This window comes from Hemitrygon akajei, chromosome 1 (genome assembly GCF_048418815.1).
Source record: "Hemitrygon akajei chromosome 1, sHemAka1.3, whole genome shotgun sequence".
Taxonomy (NCBI): Eukaryota; Metazoa; Chordata; class Chondrichthyes; order Myliobatiformes; family Dasyatidae; genus Hemitrygon; species Hemitrygon akajei.
In genome coordinates, this window is record NC_133124.1 from 53,503,320 (window position 1) to 53,523,521 (window position 20,202).

Sequence of the window (20,202 nt, forward strand, 5' to 3'; positions counted from 1 at the left end):
TGTGTCAGTAGTGTTCTCTCAGTGTAACACTCTCTCAGTTCAGCACTCCCTCAGCACTACACCCTCTCAGCACTGTACTGTTTCAGTAGTGTTCTCTCAGTGTAACACTCTCTCAGTTCAGCACTCCCTCAGCACTACACCCTCTCAGTACTGTACTGTGTCAGTAGTGTTCTCTCAGTGTAACACTCTCTCAGTTCAGCACTCCCTCAGCACTACACCCTCTCAGTACTGTACTGTGTCAGTAGTGTTCTCTCAGTGTAACACTCTCTCAGTTCAGCACTCCCACAGCACTACACCCTCTCAGTACTGTACTGTGTCAGTAGTGAGTGTAAAACCCAGTGTAACACTCTCTCAGTTCAGCACTCCCTCAGCACTACACCCTCTCAGTACTGTACTGTGTCAGTAGTGTTCTCTCAGTGTAACACTCTCTCAGTTCAGCACTCCCTCAGCACTACACCCTCTCAGTACTGTACTGTGTCAGTAGTGTTCTCTCAGTGTAACACTCTCTCAGTTCAGCACTCCCACAGCACTACCCCCTCTCAGTACTGTACTGTGTCAGTAGTGTTCTCTCAGTGTAACACTCTCTCAGTTCAGCATTCCCTCACCACTACACCCTCTCAGTACTGTAGTGTCAGTAGTGAGAGTAACACTCAGTGTAACACTCACTCAGTTCAACACTCCCTGAGCACTACACCCTCTCAGTACTGTAGTGTCAGTAGTGAGAGTAACACTCAGTGTAACACTCTCTCAGTTCAGCACTCCCTCAGCACTACACCCTCTCAGTACTGTACTGTGTCAGTAGTGTTCTCTCAGTGTAACACTCACTCAGTTCTGCACTCCCGCAGCACGACACCCTCTCAGTACTGTACTGTTTCAGTAGTGAGAGTAACACCCAGTGTTATACTCTCTCAGTTCTGCACTCCCTCAGCACTACACCCTCTCAGTACTGTACTGTGTCAGTAGTGAGAGTAACACTCAGTGTAACACTCTCTCAGTTCAGCATTCCCTCAGCACTACGCCCTCTCAGTACTGTACTGTGTCAGTAGTGTTCTCTCGGTGTAACACTCACTCAGTTCAGCACTCCCTCACCACTACCCCCTCTCAGTACTGTACTGTGTCAGTAGTGTTCTCTCAGTGTAACACTCTCTCAGTTCAGCACTCACTCAGCACTACACCCTCTCAGTACTGTACTGTGTCAGTAGTGTTCCCTCAGTGTAACACTCAGTCAGTTGAGCACTCCCTCAGCACTACACCCTCTCAGTACTGTACTGTGTCAGTAGTGTTCTCTCAGTGTAACACTCTCTCATTTCAGCATTCCCTCAGCACTACGCCCTCTCAGTACTGTACTGTGTCAGTAGTGTTCTCTCAGTGTAACACTCTCTCAGTTCAGCACTCCCTCAGCACTACACCCTCTCAGTACTGTACTGTGTCAGTAGTGAGAGTAACACCCAGTGTAACACTCTCTCAGTTCAGAACTCCCTCAGCACTACACCCTCTCAGTACTGTACTGTGTCAGTAGTGTTCTCTCAGTGTAACACTCTCTCAGTTCAGCACTCCCTCAGCACTACACCCTCTCAGTACAGTACTGTGTCAGTAGTGAGAGTAACACCCAGTGTAATACTCTCTCAGTTCTGCACTCCCTCAGCACTACACCCTCTCAGTACTGTACTGTGTCAGTAGTGTTCTCTCAGTGTAACACTCTCTCAGTTCAGCACTCCCTCAGCACTACACCCTCTCAGCACTGTACTGTTTCAGTAGTGTTCTCTCAGTGTAACACTCTCTCAGTTCAGCACTCCCTCAGCACTACACCCTCTCAGTACTGTACTGTGTCAGTAGTGTTCTCTCAGTGTAACACTCTCTCAGTTCAGCACTCCCTCAGCACTACACCCTCTCAGTACTGTACTGTGTCAGTAGTGTTCTCTCAGTGTAACACTCTCTCAGTTCAGCACTCCCACAGCACTACACCCTCTCAGTACTGTACTGTGTCAGTAGTGAGTGTAAAACCCAGTGTAACACTCTCTCAGTTCAGCACTCCCTCAGCACTACACCCTCTCAGTACTGTACTGTGTCAGTAGTGTTCTCTCAGTGTAACACTCTCTCAGTTCAGCACTCCCTCAGCACTACACCCTCTCAGTACTGTACTGTGTCAGTAGTGTTCTCTCAGTGTAACACTCTCTCAGTTCAGCACTCCCACAGCACTACCCCCTCTCAGTACTGTACTGTGTCAGTAGTGTTCTCTCAGTGTAACACTCTCTCAGTTCAGCATTCCCTCACCACTACACCCTCTCAGTACTGTAGTGTCAGTAGTGAGAGTAACACTCAGTGTAACACTCACTCAGTTCAACACTCCCTGAGCACTACACCCTCTCAGTACTGTACTGTGTCAGTAGTGAGAGTAACACTCAGTGTAACACTCTCAGTTCAGCACTCACTCAGCACTACACCCTCTCATTACTGTACTGTGTCAGTAGTGTTCTCTCAGTGTAACACTCTATCAGTTCAGCACTCCCTCAGCACTACACCCTCTCAGTACTGTACTGTGTCAGTAGTGAGAGTAACACTCAGTGTAACACTTTCTCAGTTCAGCACTCCGTCAGCACTACACCCTCTCAGTACGGTACTGTGTCAGTAGTGTTCTCTCAGTGTAACACTCACTCAGTTCTGCACTCCCGCAGCACTACACCCTCCCAGTACTGTACTGTGTCAGTAGTGAGAGTAACACTCAGTGTAACACACTCTCAGGTCAGCACTCCGACAGCGCAAGACCCTCTCAGTACTGTACTGTGTCAGTAGTGTTCTCTCAGTGTAACACTCTCTCAGTTCAGCACTCCCTCAGCACTACACCCTCTCAGTACTGTACTGTTTCAGTAGTGTTCTCTCAGTGTAACACTCTCTCATTTCAGCATTCCCTCAGCACTACGCCCTCTCAGTACTGTACTGTGTCAGTAGTGTTCTCTCAGTGTAACACTCTCTCATTTCAGCATTCCCTCAGCACTACGCCATCTCAGTACTGTACTGTGTCAGTAGTGTTCTCTCAGTGTAACGCTCTCTCAGTTCAGCACTCCCTCAGCACTACACCCTCTCCGTACTGTACTGTGTCAGTACTGTTCTCTCGGGGTAACACTCACTCAGTTCAGCACTCCCTCACCACTACCCCCTCTCAGTACAGTACTGTGTCAGTAGTGTTCTCTCAGTGTAACACTCTCTCAGTTCAGCACTCTCTCAGCACTACACCCTCTCAGTACTGTACTGTGTCAGTAGTGTTCTCTCAGTGTAACACTCTCTCAGTTCAGCACTCCCTCAGCACTACACCCTCTCAGTACTGTACTGTGTCAGTAGTGTTCTCTCAGTGTAACACTCTCTCAGTTCAGCACTCCCACAGCACTACACCCTCTCAGTACTGTACTGTGTCAGTAGTGAGAGTAACACCCAGTGTAACACTCTCTCAGTTCAGCACTCCCTCAGCACTCCCCCCTCTCAGTACTGTACTGTGTCAGTAGTGTTCTCTCAGTGTAACACTCTCTCAGTTCAGCATTCCCTCACCACTACACCCTCTCAGTACTGTAGTGTCAGTAGTGAGAGTAACACTCAGTGTAACACTCACTCAGTTCAACACTCCCTGAGCACTACACCCTCTCAGTACTGTACTGTGTCAGTAGTGAGAGTAACACTCAGTGTAACACTCACTCAGTTCAACACTCCCTGAGCACTTCACTGTCTCAGTACTGTACTGTGTCAACAGTGTTCTCTCAGTGTAACACTCCCTCAGTTCAGCAGTCCCTCAGCACTACACCCTCTCAGTACTGTACTGTGTCAGTAGTGAGAGTAACACTCAGCGTAACACTCTCAGTTCAGCACTCACTCAGCACTACACCCTCTCATTACTGTACTGTGTCAGTAGTGTTCTCTCAGTGTAACACTCTATCAGTTCAGCACTCCCTCAGCACTACACCCTCTCAGTACTGTACTGTGTCAGTAGTGTTCTCTCAGTGTAACACTCACTCAGTTCTGCACTCCCGCAGCACGACACCCTCTCAGTACTGTACAGTGTCAGTAGTGTTCTCTCAGTGTAACACACTCTCAGGTCAGCTCTCCCTCAGCACAACACCCTCTCAGTACTGTACTGTGTCAGTAGTGAGAGTAACACTCAGTGTAACACTCTCTCAGTTCAGCATTCCCTCAGCACTACACCCTCTCAGTACTGTACTGTGTCAGTAGTGTTCTCTCAGTGTAACGCTCTCTCAGTTCAGCACTCCCTCAGCACTACACCCTCTCCGTACTGTACTGTGTCAGTAGTGTTCTCTCAGTGTAACACTCTCTCAGTTCAGCACTCTCTCAGCACTACACCCTCTCAGTACTGTACTGTGTCAGTAGTGTTCTCTCAGTGTAACACTCTCTCAGTTCAGCACTCCCTCAGCACTACACCCTCTCAGTACTGTACTGTGTCAGTAGTGTTCTCTCAGTGTAACACTCTCTCAGTTCAGCATTCCCTCACCAATACACCCTCTCAGTACTGTACTGTGTCAGTAGTGAGAGTAACACTCAGTGTAACACTCACTCAGTTCAACACTCCCTGAGCACTTCACTGTCTCAGTACTGTACTGTGTCAACAGTGTTCTCTCAGTGTAACACACCCTCAGTTCAGCACTCCCTCAGCACTAGACCCTCTCAGTACTGTACTGTGTCAGTAGTGAGAGTAACACTCAGTGTAACACTCCCTCAGTTCAGCACTCCCTCAGCACTACACCCTCTCATTACTGTACTGTGTCAGTAGTGTTCTCTCAGTGTAACACTCTATCAGTTCAGCACTCCCTCAACACTACACCCTCTCAGTACTGTACTGTGTCAGTAGTGTTCTCTCAGTGTAACACTCACTCAGTTCTGCACTCCCGCAGCACGACACCCTCTCAGTACTGTACTGTTTCAGTAGTGAGAGTAACACCCAGTGTAATACTCTCTCAGTTCTGCACTCCCTCAGCACTACACCCTCTCAGTACTGTACTGTGTCAGTAGTGAGAGTAACACTCAGTGTAACACACTCTCAGGTCAGCACTCCCTCAGCACAACACCCTCTCAGCACTGTACTGTGTCAGTAGTGAGAGTAACACTCAGTGTAACACTCTCTCAGTTCAGCATTCCCTCAGCACTACACCCTCTCAGTACTGTACTGTGTCAGTAGTGTTCTCTCAGTGTAACGCTCTCTCAGTTCAGCACTCCCTCAGCACTACACCCTCTCCGTACTGTACTGTGTCAGTACTGTTCTCTCGGTGTAACACTCACTCAGTTCAGCACTCCCTCACCACTACCCCCTCTCAGTACTGTACTGTGTCAGTAGTGTTCTCTCAGTGTAACACTCTCTCAGTTCAGCACTCTCTCAGCACTACACCCTCTCAGTACTGTACTGTGTCAGTAGTGTTCCCTCAGTGTAACACTCAGTCAGTTCAGTACTCCCTCAGTACTACACCCTCTCAGTACTGTACTGTGTCAGTAGTGTTCTCTCAGTGTAACACTCTCTCATTTCAGCATTCCCTCAGCACTACGCCCTCTCAGTACTGTACTGTGTCAGTAGTGTTCTCTCGGTGTAACACTCACTCAGTTCAGCACTCCCTCACCACTACCCCCTCTCAGTACTGTAGTGTGTCAGTAGTGTTCTCTCAGTGTAACACTCTCTCATTTCAGCATTCCCTCAGCACTACGCCCTCTCAGTACTGTACTGTGTCAGTAGTGTTCTCTCAGTGTAACACTCTCTCAGTTCAGCACTCCCTCAGCACTACACCCTCTCAGTACTGTACTGTGTCAGTAGTGAGAGTAACACCCAGTGTAACACTCTCTCAGTTCAGAACTCCCTCAGCACTACACCCTCTCAGTACTGTACTGTGTCAGTAGTGTTCTCTCAGTGTAACACTCTCTCAGTTCAGCACTCCCTCAGCACTACACCCTCTCAGTACAGTACTGTGTCAGTAGTGAGAGTAACACCCAGTGTAATACTCTCTCAGTTCTGCACTCCCTCAGCACTGCACTGTCTCAGTACTGTACTGTGTGAATAGTGTTCTCTCAGTGTAACACTCTCTCAGTTCAGCACTCCCTCAGCACTACACCCTCTCAGTACTGTACAGTGTCAGTAGTGTTCTCTCAGTGTAACACTCTCTCAGTTCAGCACTCCCTCAGCACTACACCCTCTCAGTACTGTACTGTGTCAGTAGTGAGAGTAACACTCAGTGTAACACTCCCTCAGTTCAGCACTCCCTCAGCACTACACCCTCTCATTACTGTACTGTGTCAGTAGTGTTCTCTCAGTGTAACACTCTATCAGTTCAGCACTCCCTCAGCACTACACCCTCTCAGTACTGTACTGTGTCAGTAGTGTTCTCTCAGTGTAACACTCACTCAGTTCTGCACTCCCGCAGCACGACACCCTCTCAGTACTGTACTGTTTCAGTAGTGAGAGAAACACCCAGTGTAATACTCTCTCAGTTCTGCACTCCCTCAGCACTACACCCTCTCAGTACTGTACTGTGTCAGTAGTGAGAGTAACACTCAGTGTAACACACTCTCAGGTCAGCACTCCCTCAGCACAACACCCTCTCAGTACTGTACTGTGTCAGTAGTGAGAGTAACACTCAGTGTAACACTCTCTCAGTTCAGCACTCCCTCAGCACTACACCCTCTCAGTACAGTACTGTGTCAGTAGTGTTCTCTCAGTGTAACACTCTCTCAGTTCAGCATTCCCTCACCACTACACACTCTCAGTACTGTAGTGTCAGTAGTGAGAGTAACACTCAGTGTAACACTCACTCAGTTCAACACTCCCTGAGCACTACACCCTCTCAGTACTGTACTGTGTCAGTAGTGAGAGTAACACTCAGTGTAACACTCACTCAGTTCAACACTCCCTGAGCACTTCACTGTCTCAGTACTGTACTGTGTCAACAGTGTTCTCTCAGTGTAACACTCCCTCAGTTCAGCAGTCCCTCAGCACTACACCCTCTCAGTACTGTACTGTGTCAGTAGTGAGAGTAACACTCAGCGTAACACTCTCAGTTCAGCACTCACTCAGCACTACACCCTCTCATTACTGTACTGTGTCAGTAGTGTTCTCTCAGTGTAACACTCTATCAGTTCAGCACTCCCTCAGCACTACACCCTCTCAGTACTGTACTGTGTCAGTAGTGTTCTCTCAGTGTAACACTCACTCAGTTCTGCACTCCCGCAGCACGACACCCTCTCAGTACTGTACAGTGTCAGTAGTGTTCTCTCAGTGTAACACACTCTCAGGTCAGCTCTCCCTCAGCACAACACCCTCTCAGTACTGTACTGTGTCAGTAGTGAGAGTAACACTCAGTGTAACACTCTCTCAGTTCAGCATTCCCTCAGCACTACACCCTCTCAGTACTGTACTGTGTCAGTAGTGTTCTCTCAGTGTAACGCTCTCTCAGTTCAGCACTCCCTCAGCACTACACCCTCTCCGTACTGTACTGTGTCAGTAGTGGTCTCTCAGTGTAACACTCTCTCAGTTCAGCACTCTCTCAGCACTACACCCTCTCAGTACTGTACTGTGTCAGTAGTGTTCTCTCAGTGTAACACTCTCTCAGTTCAGCACTCCCTCAGCACTACACCCTCTCAGTACTGTACTGTGTCAGTAGTGTTCTCTCAGTGTAACACTCTCTCAGTTCAGCATTCCCTCACCAATACACCCTCTCAGTACTGTACTGTGTCAGTAGTGAGAGTAACACTCAGTGTAACACTCCCTCAGTTCAGCACTCCCTCAGCACTACACCCTCTCATTACTGTACTGTGTCAGTAGTGTTCTCTCAGTGTAACACTCTATCAGTTCAGCACTCCCTCAACACTACACCCTCTCAGTACTGTACTGTGTCAGTAGTGTTCTCTCAGTGTAACACTCACTCAGTTCTGCACTCCCGCAGCACGACACCCTCTCAGTACTGTACTGTTTCAGTAGTGAGAGTAACACCCAGTGTAATACTCTCTCAGTTCTGCACTCCCTCAGCACTACACCCTCTCAGTACTGTACTGTGTCAGTAGTGAGAGTAACACTCAGTGTAACACACTCTCAGGTCAGCACTCCCTCAGCACAACACCCTCTCAGCACTGTACTGTGTCAGTAGTGAGAGTAACACTCAGTGTAACACTCTCTCAGTTCAGCATTCCCTCAGCACTACACCCTCTCAGTACTGTACTGTGTCAGTAGTGTTCTCTCAGTGTAACGCTCTCTCAGTTCAGCACTCCCTCAGCACTACACCCTCTCCGTACTGTACTGTGTCAGTACTGTTCTCTCGGTGTAACACTCACTCAGTTCAGCACTCCCTCACCACTACCCCCTCTCAGTACTGTACTGTGTCAGTAGTGTTCTCTCAGTGTAACACTCTCTCAGTTCAGCACTCACTCAGCACTACACCCTCTCAGTACTGTACTGTGTCAGTAGTGTTCCCTCAGTGTAACACTCAGTCAGTTCAGTACTCCCTCAGTACTACACCCTCTCAGTACTGTACTGTGTCAGTAGTGTTCTCTCAGTGTAACACTCTCTCATTTCAGCATTCCCTCAGCACTACGCCCTCTCAGTACTGTACTGTGTCAGTAGTGTTCTCTCGGTGTAACACTCACTCAGTTCAGCACTCCCTCACCACTACCCCCTCTCAGTACTGTAGTGTGTCAGTAGTGTTCTCTCAGTGTAACACTCTCTCATTTCAGCATTCCCTCAGCACTACGCCCTCTCAGTACTGTACTGTGTCAGTAGTGTTCTCTCAGTGTAACACTCTCTCAGTTCAGCACTCCCTCAGCACTACACCCTCTCAGTACTGTACTGTGTCAGTAGTGAGAGTAACACCCAGTGTAACACTCTCTCAGTTCAGAACTCCCTCAGCACTACACCCTCTCAGTACTGTACTGTGTCAGTAGTGTTCTCTCAGTGTAACACTCTCTCAGTTCAGCACTCCCTCAGCACTACACCCTCTCAGTACAGTACTGTGTCAGTAGTGAGAGTAACACCCAGTGTAATACTCTCTCAGTTCTGCACTCCCTCAGCACTGCACTGTCTCAGTACTGTACTGTGTGAAAAGTGTTCTCTCAGTGTAACACTCTCTCAGTTCAGCACTCCCTCAGCACTACACCCTCTCAGTACTGTACAGTGTCAGTAGTGTTCTCTCAGTGTAACACTCTCTCAGTTCAGCACTCCCTCAGCACTACACCCTCTCAGTACTGTACTGTGTCAGTAGTGAGAGTAACACTCAGTGTAACACTCCCTCAGTTCAGCACTCCCTCAGCACTACACCCTCTCATTACTGTACTGTGTCAGTAGTGTTCTCTCAGTGTAACACTCTATCAGTTCAGCACTCCCTCAGCACTACACCCTCTCAGTACTGTACTGTGTCAGTAGTGTTCTCTCAGTGTAACACTCACTCAGTTCTGCACTCCCGCAGCACGACACCCTCTCAGTACTGTACTGTTTCAGTAGTGAGAGTAACACCCAGTGTAATACTCTCTCAGTTCTGCACTCCCTCAGCACTACACCCTCTCAGTACTGTACTGTGTCAGTAGTGAGAGTAACACTCAGTGTAACACACTCTCAGGTCAGCACTCCCTCAGCACAACACCCTCTCAGTACTGTACTGTGTCAGTAGTGAGAGTAACACTCAGTGTAACACTCAGTCAGGTCAGCACTCCCTCAGCACAACACCCTCTCAGTACTGTACTGTGTCAGTAGTGAGAGTAACACTCAGTGTAACACTCACTCAGTTCAACACTCCCTGAGCACTTCACTGTCTCAGTACTGTACTGTGTCAACAGTGTTCTCTCAGTGTAACACTCCCTCAGTTCAGCACTCCCTCAGCACTAGACCCTCTCAGTACTGTACTGTGTCAGTAGTGAGAGTAACACTCAGTGTAACACTCCCTCAGTTCAGCACTCCCTCAGCACTACACCCTCTCATTACTGTACTGTGTCAGTAGTGTTCTCTCAGTGTAACACTCTATCAGTTCCGCACTCCCTCAGCACTACACCCTCTCAGTACTGTACTGTGTCAGTAGTGTTCTCTCAGTGTAACACTCACTCAGTTCTGCACTCCCGCAGCACGACACCCTCTCAGTACTGTACTGTTTCAGTAGTGAGAGTAACACCCAGTGTAATACTCTCTCAGTTCTGCACTCCCTCAGCACTACACCCTCTCAGTACTGTACTGTGTCAGTAGTGAGAGTAACACTCAGTGTAACACACTCTCAGGTCAGCACTCCCTCAGCACAACACCCTCTCAGTACTGTACTGTGTCAGTAGTGAGAGTAACACTCAGTGTAACACTCTCTCAGTTCAGTACTCACTCAGTACTACACCCTCTCAGTACTGTACTGTGTCAGTAGTGTTCTCTCAGTGTAACACTCTCTCATTTCAGCATTCCCTCAGCACTACGCCCTCTCAGTACTGTACTGTGTCAGTAGTGTTCTCTCGGTGTAACACTCACTCAGTTCAGCACTCCCTCACCACTACCCCCTCTCAGTACTGTAGTGTGTCAGTAGTGTTCTCTCAGTGTAACACTCTCTCATTTCAGCATTCCCTCAGCACTACGCCCTCTCAGTACTGTACTGTGTCAGTAGTGTTCTCTCAGTGTAACACTCTCTCAGTTCAGCACTCCCTCAGCACTACACCCTCTCAGTACTGTACTGTGTCAGTAGTGAGAGTAACACCCAGTGTAACACTCTCTCAGTTCAGAACTCCCTCAGCACTACACCCTCTCAGTACTGTACTGTGTCAGTAGTGTTCTCTCAGTGTAACACTCTCTCAGTTCAGCACTCCCTCAGCACTACACCCTCTCAGTACAGTACTGTGTCAGTAGTGAGAGTAACACCCAGTGTAATACTCTCTCAGTTCTGCACTCCCTCAGCACTGCACTGTCTCAGTACTGTACTGTGTGAATAGTGTTCTCTCAGTGTAACACTCTCTCAGTTCAGCACTCCCTCAGCACTACACCCTCTCAGTACTGTACAGTGTCAGTAGTGTTCTCTCAGTGTAACACTCTCTCAGTTCAGCACTCCCTCAGCACTACACCCTCTCAGTACTGTACTGTGTCAGTAGTGAGAGTAACACTCAGTGTAACACTCCCTCAGTTCAGCACTCCCTCAGCACTACACCCTCTCATTACTGTACTGTGTCAGTAGTGTTCTCTCAGTGTAACACTCTATCAGTTCAGCACTCCCTCAGCACTACACCCTCTCAGTACTGTACTGTGTCAGTAGTGTTCTCTCAGTGTAACACTCACTCAGTTCTGCACTCCCGCAGCACGACACCCTCTCAGTACTGTACTGTTTCAGTAGTGAGAGTAACACCCAGTGTAATACTCTCTCAGTTCTGCACTCCCTCAGCACTACACCCTCTCAGTACTGTACTGTGTCAGTAGTGAGAGTAACACTCAGTGTAACACACTCTCAGGTCAGCACTCCCTCAGCACAACACCCTCTCAGTACTGTACTGTGTCAGTAGTGAGAGTAACACTCAGTGTAACACTCAGTCAGGTCAGCACTCCCTCAGCACAACACCCTCTCAGTACTGTACTGTGTCAGTAGTGAGAGTAACACTCAGTGTAACACTCACTCAGTTCAACACTCCCTGAGCACTTCACTGTCTCAGTACTGTACTGTGTCAACAGTGTTCTCTCAGTGTAACACTCCCTCAGTTCAGCACTCCCTCAGCACTAGACCCTCTCAGTACTGTACTGTGTCAGTAGTGAGAGTAACACTCAGTGTAACACTCCCTCAGTTCAGCACTCCCTCAGCACTACACCCTCTCATTACTGTACTGTGTCAGTAGTGTTCTCTCAGTGTAACACTCTATCAGTTCAGCACTCCCTCAGCACTACACCCTCTCAGTACTGTACTGTGTCAGTAGTGTTCTCTCAGTGTAACACTCACTCAGTTCTGCACTCCCGCAGCACGACACCCTCTCAGTACTGTACTGTTTCAGTAGTGAGAGTAACACCCAGTGTAATACTCTCTCAGTTCTGCACTCCCTCAGCACTACACCCTCTCAGTACTGTACTGTGTCAGTAGTGAGAGTAACACTCAGTGTAACACACTCTCAGGTCAGCACTCCCTCAGCACAACACCCTCTCAGTACTGTACTGTGTCAGTAGTGAGAGTAACACTCAGTGTAACACTCTCTCAGTTCAGCATTCCCTCAGCACTACACCCTCTCAGTACTGTACTGTGTCAGTAGTGTTCTCTCAGTGTAACGCTCTCTCAGTTCAGCACTCCCTCAGCACTACACCCTCTCCGTACTGTACTGTGTCAGTACTGTTCTCTCGGTGTAACACTCACTCAGTTCAGCACTCCCTCACCACTACCCCCTCTCAGTACTGTACTGTGTCAGTAGTGTTCTCTCAGTGTAACACTCTCTCAGTTCAGCACTCACTCAGCACTACACCCTCTCAGTACTGTACTGTGTCAGTAGTGTTCCCTCAGTGTAACACTCAGTCAGTTCAGTACTCCCTCAGTACTACACCCTCTCAGTACTGTACTGTGTCAGTAGTGTTCTCTCAGTGTAACACTCTCTCATTTCAGCATTCCCTCAGCACTACGCCCTCTCAGTACTGTACTGTGTCAGTAGTGTTCTCTCGGTGTAACACTCACTCAGTTCAGCACTCCCTCACCACTACCCCCTCTCAGTACTGTAGTGTGTCAGTAGTGTTCTCTCAGTGTAACACTCTCTCATTTCAGCATTCCCTCAGCACTACGCCCTCTCAGTACTGTACTGTGTCAGTAGTGTTCTCTCAGTGTAACACTCTCTCAGTTCAGCACTCCCTCAGCACTACACCCTCTCAGTACTGTACTGTGTCAGTAGTGAGAGTAACACCCAGTGTAACACTCTCTCAGTTCAGAACTCCCTCAGCACTACACCCTCTCAGTACTGTACTGTGTCAGTAGTGTTCTCTCAGTGTAACACTCTCTCAGTTCAGCACTCCCTCAGCACTACACCCTCTCAGTACAGTACTGTGTCAGTAGTGAGAGTAACACCCAGTGTAATACTCTCTCAGTTCTGCACTCCCTCAGCACTGCACTGTCTCAGTACTGTACTGTGTGAATAGTGTTCTCTCAGTGTAACACTCTCTCAGTTCAGCACTCCCTCAGCACTACACCCTCTCAGTACTGTACAGTGTCAGTAGTGTTCTCTCAGTGTAACACTCTCTCAGTTCAGCACTCCCTCAGCACTACACCCTCTCAGTACTGTACTGTGTCAGTAGTGAGAGTAACACTCAGTGTAACACTCCCTCAGTTCAGCACTCCCTCAGCACTACACCCTCTCATTACTGTACTGTGTCAGTAGTGTTCTCTCAGTGTAACACTCTATCAGTTCAGCACTCCCTCAGCACTACACCCTCTCAGTACTGTACTGTGTCAGTAGTGTTCTCTCAGTGTAACACTCACTCAGTTCTGCACTCCCGCAGCACGACACCCTCTCAGTACTGTACTGTTTCAGTAGTGAGAGTAACACCCAGTGTAATACTCTCTCAGTTCTGCACTCCCTCAGCACTACACCCTCTCAGTACTGTACTGTGTCAGTAGTGAGAGTAACACTCAGTGTAACACACTCTCAGGTCAGCACTCCCTCAGCACAACACCCTCTCAGTACTGTACTGTGTCAGTAGTGAGAGTAACACTCAGTGTAACACTCTCTCAGTTCAGCATTCCCTCAGCACTACGCCCTCTCAGTACTGTACTGTGTCAGTAGTGTTCTCTCGGTGTAACACTCACTCAGTTCAGCACTCCCTCACCACTACCCCCTCTCATTACTGTACTGTGTCAGTAGTGTTCTCTCAGTGTAACACTCTCTCAGTTCAGCACTCACTCAGCACTACACCCTCTCAGTACTGTACTGTGTCAGTAGTGTTCCCTCAGTGTAACACTCAGTCAGTTCAGCACTCCCTCAGCACTACACCCTCTCAGTACTGTACTGTGTCAGTAGTGTTCTCTCAGTGTAACACTCTCTCATTTCAGCATTCCCTCAGCACTACGCCCTCTCAGTACTGTACTGTGTCAGTAGTGTTCTCTCAGTGTAACACTCTCTCATTTCAGCATTCCCTCAGCTCTACGCCCTCTCAGTACTGTACTGTGTCAGTAGTGTTCTCTCAGTGTAACACTCTCTCAGTTCAGCACTCCCTCAGCACTACACCCTCTCAGTACTGTACTGTGTCAGTAGTGAGAGTAACACCCAGTGTAATACTCTCTCAGTTCTGCACTCCCTCAGCACTACACCCTCTCAGTACTGTACTGTGTCAGTAGTGTTCCCTCAGTGTAACACTCAGTCAGTTCAGCACTCCCTCAGCACTACACCCTCTCAGTACTGTACTGTGTCAGTAGTGTTCTCTCAGTGTAACACTCTCTCAGTTCAGCACTCCCTCAGCACTACACCCTCTCAGCACTGTACTGTTTCAGTAGTGTTCTCTCAGTGTAACACTCTCTCAGTTCAGCACTCCCTCAGCACTACACCCTCTCAGTACTGTACTGTGTCAGTAGTGTTCTCTCAGTGTAACACTCTCTCAGTTCAGCATTCCCTCACCACTACACCCTCTCAGTACTGTAGTGTCAGTAGTGTTCTCTCAGTGTAACACTCTCTCAGTTCAGCATTCCATCACCACTACACCCTCTCAGTACTGTAGTGTCAGTAGTGAGAGTAACACTCAGTGTAACACTCACTCAGTTCAACACTCCCTGAGCACTACACCCTCTCAGTACAGTACTGTGTCAGTAGTGAGAGTAACACCCAGTGTAACACTCTCTCAGTTCAGCACTCCCTCAGCACTACACCCTCTCAGTACTGTACTGTGTCAGTAGTGAGAGTAACACTCAGTGTAACACTCCCTCAGTTCAGCACTCCCTCAGCACTACACCCTCTCATTACTGTACTGTGTCAGTAGTGTTCTCTCAGTGTAACACTCTATCAGTTCAGCACTCCCTCAGCACTACACCCTCTCAGTACTGTACTGTGTCAGTAGTGTTCTCTCAGTGTAACACTCACTCAGTTCTGCACTCCCGCAGCACGACACCCTCTCAGTACTGTACTGTTTCAGTAGTGAGAGTAACACCCAGTGTAATACTCTCTCAGTTCTGCACTCCCTCAGCACTACACCCTCTCAGTACTGTACTGTGTCAGTAGTGAGAGTAACACTCAGTGTAACACACTCTCAGGTCAGCACTCCCTCAGCACAACACCCTCTCAGTACTGTACTGTGTCAGTAGTGAGAGTAACACTCAGTGTAACACTCTCTCAGTTCAGCATTCCCTCAGCACTACGCCCTCTCAGTACTGTACTGTGTCAGTAGTGTTCTCTCGGTGTAACACTCACTCAGTTCAGCACTCCCTCACCACTACCCCCTCTCATTACTGTACTGTGTCAGTAGTGTTCTCTCAGTGTAACACTCTCTCAGTTCAGCACTCACTCAGCACTACACCCTCTCAGTACTGTACTGTGTCAGTAGTGTTCCCTCAGTGTAACACTCAGTCAGTTCAGCACTCCCTCAGCACTACACCCTCTCAGTACTGTACTGTGTCAGTAGTGTTCTCTCAGTGTAACACTCTCTCATTTCAGCATTCCCTCAGCACTACGCCCTCTCAGTACTGTACTGTGTCAGTAGTGTTCTCTCAGTGTAACACTCTCTCATTTCAGCATTCCCTCAGCTCTACGCCCTCTCAGTACTGTACTGTGTCAGTAGTGTTCTCTCAGTGTAACACTCTCTCAGTTCAGCACTCCCTCAGCACTACACCCTCTCAGTACTGTACTGTGTCAGTAGTGAGAGTAACACCCAGTGTAATACTCTCTCAGTTCTGCACTCCCTCAGCACTACACCCTCTCAGTACTGTACTGTGTCAGTAGTGTTCTCTCAGTGTAACACTCTCTCAGTTCAGCACTCCCTCAGCACTACACCCTCTCAGCACTGTACTGTTTCAGTAGTGTTCTCTCAGTGTAACACTCTCTCAGTTCAGCACTCCCTCAGCACTACACCCTCTCAGTACTGTACTGTGTCAGTAGTGTTCTCTCAGTGTAACACTCTCTCAGTTCAGCATTCCCTCACCACTACACCCTCTCAGTACTGTAGTGTCAGTAGTGTTCTCTCAGTGTAACACTCTCTCAGTTCAGCATTCCATCACCACTACACCCTCTCAGTACTGTAGTGTCAGTAGTGAGAGTAACACTCAGTGTAACACTCACTCAGTTCAACACTCCCTGAGCACTACACCCTCTCAGTACAGTACTGTGTCAGTAGTGAGAGTAACACCCAGTGTAACACTCTCTCAGTTCAGCACTCCCTCAGCACTACCCCCTCTCAGTACTGTACTGTGTCAGTAGTGTTCTCTCAGTGTAACACTCTCTCAGTTCAGCATTCCCTCACCACTACACCCTCTCAGTACTGTAGTGTCAGTAGTGAGAGTAACACTCAGTGTAACACTCACTCAGTTCAACACTCCCTGAGCACTACACCCTCTCAGTACTGTACTGTGTCAGTAGTGAGAGTAACACTCAGTGTAACACTCTCAGTTCAGCACTCACTCAGCACTACACCCTCTCATTACTGTACTGTGTCAGTAGTGTTCTCTCAGTGTAACACTCTATCAGTTCAGCACTCCCTCAGCACTACACCCTCTCAGTACTGTACTGTGTCAGTAGTGTTCTCTCAGTGTAACACTCACTCAGTTCTGCACTCCCGCAGCACGACACCCTCTCAGTACTGTACTGTTTCAGTAGTGAGAGTAACACCCAGTGTAATACTCTCTCAGTTCTGCACTCCCTCAGCACTACACCCTCTCAGTACTGTACTGTGTCAGTAGTGAGAGTAACACTCAGTGTAACACACTCTCAGGTCAGCACTCCCTCAGCACAACACCCTCTCAGTACTGTACTGTGTCAGTAGTGAGAGTAACACTCAGTGTAACACTCTCTCAGTTCAGCATTCCCTCAGCACTACGCCCTCTCAGTACTGTACTGTGTCAGTAGTGTTCTCTCGGTGTAACACTCACTCAGTTCAGCACTCCCTCACCACTACCCCCTCTCATTACTGTACTGTGTCAGTAGTGTTCTCTCAGTGTAACACTCTCTCAGTTCAGCACTCACTCAGCACTACACCCTCTCAGTACTGTACTGTGTCAGTAGTGTTCCCTCAGTGTAACACTCAGTCAGTTCAGCACTCCCTCAGCACTACACCCTCTCAGTACTGTACTGTGTCAGTAGTGTTCTCTCAGTGTAACACTCTCTCATTTCAGCATTCCCTCAGCACTACGCCCTCTCAGTACTGTACTGTGTCAGTAGTGTTCTCTCAGTGTAACACTCTCTCATTTCAGCATTCCCTCAGCTCTACGCCCTCTCAGTACTGTACTGTGTCAGTAGTGTTCTCTCAGTGTAACACTCTCTCAGTTCAGCACTCCCTCAGCACTACACCCTCTCAGTACTGTACTGTGTCAGTAGTGAGAGTAACACCCAGTGTAATACTCTCTCAGTTCTGCACTCCCTCAGCACTACACCCTCTCAGTACTGTACTGTGTCAGTAGTGTTCTCTCAGTGTAACACTCTCTCAGTTCAGCACTCCCTCAGCACTACACCCTCTCAGCACTGTACTGTTTCAGTAGTGTTCTCTCAGTGTAACACTCTCTCAGTTCAGCACTCCCTCAGCACTACACCCTCTCAGTACTGTATTGTGTCAGTAGTGTTCTCTCAGTGTAACACTCTCTCAGTTCAGCATTCCCTCACCACTACACCCTCTCAGTACTGTAGTGTCAGTAGTGTTCTCTCAGTGTAACACTCTCTCAGTTCAGCATTCCATCACCACTACACCCTCTCAGTACTGTAGTGTCAGTAGTGAGAGTAACACTCAGTGTAACACTCACTCAGTTCAACACTCCCTGAGCACTACACCCTCTCAGTACAGTACTGTGTCAGTAGTGAGAGTAACACCCAGTGTAACACTCTCTCAGTTCAGCACTCCCTCAGCACTACCCCCTCTCAGTACTGTACTGTGTCAGTAGTGTTCTCTCAGTGTAACACTCTCTCAGTTCAGCATTCCCTCACCACTACACCCTCTCAGTACTGTAGTGTCAGTAGTGAGAGTAACACTCAGTGTAACACTCACTCAGTTCAACACTCCCTGAGCACTACACCCTCTCAGTACTGTACTGTGTCAGTAGTGAGAGTAACACTCAGTGTAACACTCTCAGTTCAGCACTCACTCAGCACTACACCCTCTCATTACTGTACTGTGTCAGTAGTGTTCTCTCAGTGTAACACTCTATCAGTTCAGCACTCCCTCAGCACTACACCCTCTCAGTACAGTACTGTGTCAGTAGTGAGAGTAACACTCAGTGTAACACTTTCTCAGTTCAGCACTCCGTCAGCACTACACCCTCTCAGTACGGTACTGTGTCAGTAGTGTTCTCTCAGTGTAACACTCACTCAGTTCTGCACTCCCGCAGCACTACACCCTCCCAGTACTGTACTGTGTCAGTAGTGAGAGTAACACTCAGTGTAACACACTCTCAGGTCAGCACTCCCACAGCGCAAGACCCTCTCAGTACTGTACTGTGTCAGTAGTGTTCTCTCAGTGTAACACTCTCTCAGTTCAGCACTCCCTCAGCACTACACCCTCTCAGTACTGTACTGTTTCAGTAGTGTTCTCTCAGTGTAACACTCTCTCATTTCAGCATTCCCTCAGCACTACGCCCTCTCAGTACTGTACTGTGTCAGTAGTGTTCTCTCAGTGTAACACTCTCTCATTTCAGCATTCCCTCAGCACTACGCCCTCTCAGTACTGTACTGTGTCAGTAGTGTTCTCTCAGTGTAACACTCTCTCAGTTCAGCACTCCCACAGCACTACACCCTCTCAGTACTGTACTGTGTCAGTAGTGAGAGTAACACCCAGTGTAACACTCTCTCAGTTCAGCACTCCCTCAGCACTACCCCCTCTCAGTACTGTACTGTGTCAGTAGTGTTCTCTCAGTGTAACACTCTCTCAGTTCAGCACTCCCTCAGCACTACACCCTCTCAGTACTGTACTGTTTCAGTAGTGTTCTCTCAGTGTAACACTCTCTCATTTCAGCATTCCCTCAGCACTACGCCCTCTCAGTACTGTACTGTGTCAGTAGTGTTCTCTCAGTGTAACACTCTCTCATTTCAGCATTCCCTCAGCACTACGCCCTCTCAGTACTGTACTGTGTCAGTAGTGTTCTCTCAGTGTAACGCTCTCTCAGTTCAGCACTCCCTCAGCACTACACCCTCTCCGTACTGTACTGTGTCAGTACTGTTCTCTCGGGGTAACACTCACTCAGTTCAGCACTCCCTCACCACTACCCCCTCTCAGTACAGTACTGTGTCAGTAGTGTTCTCTCAGTGTAACACTCTCTCAGTTCAGCACTCTCTCAGCACTACACCCTCTCAGTACTGTACTGTGTCAGTTATGTTCTCTCAGTGTAACACTCTCTCAGTTCAGCATTCCCTCACCACTACACCCTCTCAGTACTGTACTGTGTCAGTAGTGAGAGTAACACTCAGTGTAACACTCCCTCAGTTCAGCACTCCCTCAGCACTACACCCTCTCATTACTGTACTGTGTCAGTAGTGTTCTCTCAGTGTAACACTCTATCAGTTCAGCACTCCCTCAGCACTACACCCTCTCAGTACTGTACTGTGTCAGTAGTGTTCTCTCAGTGTAACACTCACTCAGTTCTGCACTCCCGCAGCACGACACCCTCTCAGTACTGTACTGTTTCAGTAGTGAGAGTAACACCCAGTGTTATACTCTCTCAGTTCTGCACTCCCTCAGCACTACACCCTCTCAGTACTGTACTGTGTCAGTAGTGAGAGTAACACTCAGTGTAACACTCTCTCAGTTCAGCATTCCCTCAGCACTACGCCCTCTCAGTACTGTACTGTGTCAGTAGTGTTCTCTCGGTGTAACACTCACTCAGTTCAGCACTCCCTCACCACTACCCCCTCTCAGTACTGTACTGTGTCAGTAGTGTTCTCTCAGTGTAACACTCTCTCAGTTCAGCACTCACTCAGCACTACACCCTCTCAGTACTGTACTGTGTCAGTAGTGTTCCCTCAGTGTAACACTCAGTCAGTTCAGCACTCCCTCAGCACTACACCCTCTCAGTACTGTACTGTGTCAGTAGTGTTCTCTCAGTGTAACACTCTCTCATTTCAGCATTCCCTCAG